Source organism: Manacus candei, unplaced genomic scaffold (genome assembly GCF_025592945.1).
Source record: "Manacus candei isolate 608988 ecotype Guabito, Panama unplaced genomic scaffold, ASM2559294v1 h1tg000119l, whole genome shotgun sequence".
NCBI classification, from domain to species: Eukaryota; Metazoa; Chordata; class Aves; order Passeriformes; family Pipridae; genus Manacus; species Manacus candei.
The window spans coordinates 227,901-233,900 of NW_026138167.1; positions in this window are offsets into that span (position 1 = coordinate 227,901).

Genomic DNA, 6,000 nt, shown 5'->3' on the forward strand with positions numbered 1-6,000 from the left:
AATCAAGAAAAATGGGGGAAAAACTGGGAAAATGTGGGAAAATCTGGAAGAAAATCTGGAAGAAAATCTGGAAGAAAATCTGGAGAAAAATTTGAGAAAATGTGGGAAAAATGGGAAAAAATGTGGGAAAAATCTGGGAAAATGTGGGAAATTCTGGGAAAAGTGGAGGAAAAATCTGGGAAAAATCCGGGAAAATGTGGAAAAAATGGGAAAAAATCTGGGAAAATGTAGGAAAATTGGGAAAAATCTGGAAAATGGGGGGGAAATGGGGAAAAATTCAGGAAAATGTGGAAAAATGGGGGAAAATCGGGGAAAAATGGGGGAAATGGGGGGAAATGGGGAAAAATGGGGAAAAATGTGGAAAAACTGGGTTAAACTGGGAGGAACTGGGAGAAACTGGGCCAGAGGGAAAGGGATGTTGCCATGGAAATGTGAGCCCGCCCCTCCCCCACCCGGCCCAGGGCCCACGGTGGGGGGGGGAACTGGGTTAAACTGGGACATACTGGGAGGCACTGGGGGGGGACACTGGGAGTTACTGGGAGCTACTGGAAGCTACTGGGGGGGTCACTGGGGTTACTGGGATGGACACTGGAGTTACTGGGAGCTACTGGGGGGGTCACTGGGGTTACTGGGATGGACACTGGGGTTACTGGGAGCTACTGGGGGGGTCACTGGGGTTACTGGGAGTTACTGGGAGCTACTGGGGGGCTTACTGGGAGTTCCTGGGAGCTACTGGGGTGGACACTGGGGTTACTGGGAGCTACTTGGAGCTACTGGGGGGGTGACTGGGGTTACTGGGGGGGTCGCTGGAGATACCAGAGGCATTACTGGGGTTACTGGGAGCTACTGGGAGCCACTGGGAGCGGCCCATCCCCCTCCCTCCCCAAGGTCACCCCAAGGAAACGGAGGGGGGAGAGGGGGGGAAGCCCTGCCCCCTCCCAGTCCCTCCCAGTTCCCTCCCAGTTCCCTCCCAGTACCTGAACTGGTCACACTGGGAGCGGCTCCAGGTCCCCCCTCCAGTTTGGGCCCCCGGGGCTATTTTTGGGACCCGGTGACGTCACTGGGGGGGAGGGGCCTCGAGGGGGCGACCCCTCCCCTCTCCCTTCCCAGTACAGACCAGTAAGGGACCAGTAACGGCCCCAGTGGGGGGGGGAGGGGAAGGAGGGAACACTGAGGGTGGGGATGGAGCAGGATGGTCCTTGAGCGTTGGGGGAAGGGCAGGAGGTTCCCTGAGGGTGGGGGAAGGGCAGGACCGTCCCTGAGGGTGGGGGAGGGGTAGGCGGGTCCCTGAGGGTGGGGGAGGGGCAGGAGGGACCCCGAGGTGGGGGGAGGGGCAGGAGGGTCCTGAGGGCTGGGGAGGGGCAGGGAGGGACCCCGAAAGTGAAGGAGGGGCCCTGAGGGTCCCTGAGGGTGGGGGAAGGGTAGGAAGTTCCCCGAGGGTGGGGGAGGGGCAGGAGAGTCTCTGAGGTTGGGGGAGGGGTCCTGATGGCCCCTGAAGGTGGGGGAGGGGCAGGGAGGGCTCCTGAGAGTGGGGGAGGGGTAGCAGGCTCACTGGGGGAGGGGAAGGAAGGGACCCTGAGGGTGGGGGAGGGACAGGAGGGACCCTGAGGGTTGGGGAGGTGCAGGAAGGGGGGGGAGGGGCTTGGGGGGGGCCCTTTAAGGTGGGGGGAGGGGCTGAAAGTGGGTCCATCATTGGGAGGGGACACGCCCACCCAAAACCCAGTAAGTCCCAGTTGAGCTCCCAGTTCAGGGAGGGGAAGAGGATGCAAAAGACACGCCCACTTGCAGAGGCTATGGCCACCTTGGGATGGGACACGCCTATCAGGGAGAGACCACGCCCACCTAAAGAAGGGACACGCCCACCCCCAAACCACTAAGTCCCAGCTGAGTTCTGCCTTAACTGGTCCTTACTGGTCCCACCACCCCATTCCGCGTTCCAGTGACCTGTACTGGTCCATGCTGGTTTATACTGGTCTATCCTGGTTTATACTGGTCTGTACTGGTCTGACCTTGATGGAGATGCTGAAGTGCCCCCAACCCCCTTAACTGGTCCTTACTGGTCCCACCGCCCCATTCCCCGTTCCAGTAACCTGTACTGGTCCATACTGGTTTATACCGGTTTATACTGGCCCATACTGGTCTATACGGGTTTATACTGACCTGACCTTGATGGAGATGCTGAAGTGCCCCCAACCCCCTTAACTGGTTCTTACTGGTCCCACCACCCCATTCCCCGTTCCAGGGACCCGTACTGGTTTATACTGGTTTATACTGCTCTACCCTGGTTTATACTGGTCTGTACTGGTCTGACCTTGATGGAGATGCTGAAGTACCCCCAACCCCCTTAACTGGTCCTTACTGGTCCCACCACCCTGCTCGCTGTTCTAGTGACCTGTACTGGTCCGTACTGGTTTTTTACTGGTCTATACTGGTCCATACTGGTTTATACTGGTCTATACCGATCTATACTGGTCTATGCTGCTCTGTACTGGTCTGACCTTGATGGAGATGCTGAAGTGCCCCCAACCCCCTTAACTGGTTTTTACTGGTCCCACCGCCCTGCTCCCCATTCCATTGACCCATACTGGGTCGTGGTGGCAAGAACCCCAGCAGGAGCCAGGTGGGGTCTTCCTGCCATTGGATGAGTGCTCTGGGAGGTCAGGGCTGCTCACAGATCCAGATCACAGCAGCACATTTCCAAGAGCACTGTCAAATGGGAAGGGCAAAGCACAATTATTAGGAAGGAATGGAGCTTTTCTCAGTCAGTGTTTCCAGTTTCCTACTCCTGAGGAATCTGGGGGTTGAGAAATGGAAAAGAAACTCTCATGTTGGACAAGTCACTGAGACTCCTGAGCTGTAACTTGGAATGCACAAGTGCTTCTGTAAGCAACTTCCTAAAGTGCTTTCGGTCTCTGCTCTGCTTTTGACAGAAGCAGCATCACTTCTGCTGGACCCATCTGTTTTTTCTTTATCTACCCTTTTCCACCTTCCTGAGGTTTCTCTCAGGTCAAAGTGAGAGCACAGACATTCGGATGGAGTGCTGACAGGGAAGTCGTGAATGGATTTCTGATGTTGAATCTACTGTTTTGAAATCAGAAAATGTGGTACTGAAGTCATCGTTAGCCTTTGAGAGGGAAACAGGAGAAAAATCGGATAAATTTGTTGCTAAAAATGAGCTGCTTCAAACTGAGGTTGACCACCTTCAAAGTCTTGTTGCACCAGAGTGCAGAGAGAAAACTGTTGCTAAAAAAAACAGGCTCCTGGTTTGGTCAGGCAACTTCATAAACCAGTGTCTTACCCTGGCATTGAGACTTGGGAAACCACAGAGAAGCCTGATTCTAAGTCTCAGGAGAGAAAGAAACAAGGAGAATTTGAAGTTCAACTGACGTTTCTAGAGTCTCCCTGCTTTCCTCACATTAATGAAAATACACTGAGTGATCCCTGTGATAATGAACAAAGGGAAGATTATTCTTTACCTCCCTCAATTTCCTTTGTGCCTGATACTGAATCCACTAAAAAACCTTGGACTCAAAAAGAGAACCCGACCCAGAAAACAACTCAATTCATTCTGATTCAAGTGGTTAAAGAGCAGAAGCATTATGGCGATAAACCTGGACAAATTAAAAGCCAACCAGTGAAACCCTATCAATATATCACATACCTTGGGATTCCACTTTGTTCTCATCAACAGTTAATACAATTTCCAATGGATATGGGGACAAAATGTTGGCAGCAAAATGCCAAAGATGGGATTAAAACCCAGACGAAAAAGAATTAAAATCACTGGAGAAAAAGAAGAAACCAGTCTTCAACCAAGAGCTTCACCCTGTTACTGTTTTGTTGATATTACCTTTTTGCTTTTTATTCTAATAATCATATTGTATGTTAAAATTTGGATGATTATGAAACAGTCAGCTCACTGATTACCCCCATCAATACTAGACAATGCCCGCAGTATACACCCGTCCCAGCCCCTCCAGGAGCCCTCAAATCCCATCCTGGTCCCACAGGACACTCCCAACTTCCCCTCAAACACTCCGAGGCCCCCAGATTGACTCCCAGATCCAGAAAACTCTTGCTGCCTGCCCATGGAGTGCCCAGTGTGGCCCACCAACTGCACCACAAAGCCAAAGCTTCCAGGCTTTCTTTCCTGGGAATTAGGGCTCTTGTTTCCTGTTTTCAGCCATGCCTCCCAACTGATAGCCCAACTCCCAAACTGCTAGCATGCCTGTTGATACAGAATTGTTAAAATAAACCTTGCCAGTATATGTTTTCAGACACCGATTATTTAGTGTCGTTTCATTTTAATCCACCCCAAGGGAATTATTAATAAAAACCTGAGTTACCCCCTCTCCCCTTTTCCTGGGGCGGGTTGTAACACCAATCAGCACTGACTCCGCCCAGTAGGCATAGCAAAGGAAGTTTCCTTTTGGTTTAGGGTTTAGTGTTAGGGTTAGGGTTAGGGTTAGGGTTTAGGGTTAGGGTTAGGGTTAGGGTTAGGGTTAGGGTTAGGTTTTGAGTTAGGGTTAGGGTTAGAAAGGGTTAGGGTTAGGGTTAGGAAATTTAGGGTTAGGGTTAGAGTTAGCATAAGTTAGGGTTAGGGTTAGGTTTAGGGTTAGCAAAAGACAGGGTTACTGTTAGGGTAAGGATTAGGGTGAGGAAGAATTTGTCTCAGTGCGCGATCTAACAATCGCGGTTTTAGCCCATTCTGGACACGCAGCGCTGCCCAATAAGCCCCTCTCAGGCTATAAGCCCGATTCACTGCCCACCGCTGTCAGAATCTTTTGCTTTTTCTCTTGGGTCTCTGCTTTTGCTGTTGCTGTTCTGTTGCGTGTCTGGCAGAATACCCACCGCCGTCCAGTATGTACTCTGCTTCTATAGAGCACTGTCCCCCGACCCCAACATTAAAAGAGAGACTGGAAGCTATGTGCAAACCCTGTTCCCTAACCCTAACCCTAACCAAGAGACTGCAAGCTATGCGCAAACCTTTTTCCCTAACCCTAACCTTAAAAGTGAGAATGTAAGCTATGCGCAAACCCTTTTCCCTAACCCTAACCCTAAAAACGAGACTGCAAGTTATGCGTAAACCCTCTTCCCTAACCCTAACCTTAAAAAAGAGACTGCAAACTATGCGCAAACCCTGTTACCTAACCCTAACCTTAAAAAAGAGACTGCAATCTATACGCAAACCCTTTTCTCTGAACCTAACCTTAAAAAAGAGACTGCAAGCTATGCTTTCAGCCTCTGCTCTGCTTTTGACAGAAGCAGCATCACTTCTGCTGGACCCATCTGTTTTTTCTTTATCTGCCCTTTTCCACCTGCAAAAAGAAAAGTTGCCCAGTCAGTGAGCTGCAAACAGGCAGGTTTCTCTCAGGTCACAGTGAGTGCACAGACATTCAGATGGAGTGGTGACAGGGAAGTCATGAATGGATTTCTGATGTTGAGTCTACTGTTTTGAAATCAGAAAATGTGGTGTTGAAGTCATCGTTAGCCTTTGAGAGGGAAACAGGAGAAAAATCGGATAAATTTGTTGCTAAAAATGAGCTGCTTCAAACTGAGGTTGACCACCTTAAAAGTCTTGTTAAAATTTGGATGATTATGAAACAGTCAACTCATGGATTACCCCCATCAATACTAGACAATGCCCGCAGTATAAAGGCAAAAAGCCCTCCCAGCCCCTCCAGGAACCCTCAAATCCCATCCCGGTCCCACAGGACACTCCCAACTTCCCCTTAAACCCTCCGAGGCCCCTAGACTGCCTCCCAGACCCACAAAAACCCACAAGATGCCCCCAAACCCCTCCCAGTTACCTCCAGACCTCCCAGGACCTTTCAAACCCTCTCCTAGTTGCCCCCTTCCCCTTGAGTATGCCCCCAAACTCTCTCCCAGTTCCTTCCCGCATCCCCGACGATTCCCCAAAACCCCTCACAGCTGCCCCAATCTCCCCAACCTCCCTCCCAAACCCCCAAACTCCCCCAAACACCTTCCCAGTTACCCCCA